Source organism: Morone saxatilis, unplaced genomic scaffold (genome assembly GCF_004916995.1).
Source record: "Morone saxatilis isolate NCDOM2014 unplaced genomic scaffold, NCSU_SB_2.0 Contig24, whole genome shotgun sequence".
NCBI lineage: Eukaryota > Metazoa > Chordata > Actinopteri > Moronidae > Morone > Morone saxatilis.
In genome coordinates, this window is record NW_023339807.1 from 6,120,321 (window position 1) to 6,120,536 (window position 216).

Sequence of the window (216 nt, forward strand, 5' to 3'; positions counted from 1 at the left end):
AGACAGACAGACAGAGACAGACAGAGAAATACAAATTTGTTTTTTAACCAATCCCAGTCCACAGTCGGGTAAAATTAGGTAGTGGGGAAATCAAACAGAGTTCAAGGTAATCAAGTTTCTGTATACAGCGTGGCAGGTTCCTGTGATTACAGTGAGGCTGTACAGAAATCAGCAGTGATCTAAAGGAAGAAATAAACACTCATTTAAGTTTAGGTT

General features: G+C 38.9%; 1 protein-coding gene across 1 annotated transcript in view; it reads right to left on the bottom strand.

Moving 5' to 3' along the window:
* The window catches only part of emc2 (ER membrane protein complex subunit 2), a gene marked incomplete in the record, with an annotated part of 22,266 nt that overhangs the window by 15,750 nt on the left and 6,300 nt on the right, over window positions 1-216 (bottom strand).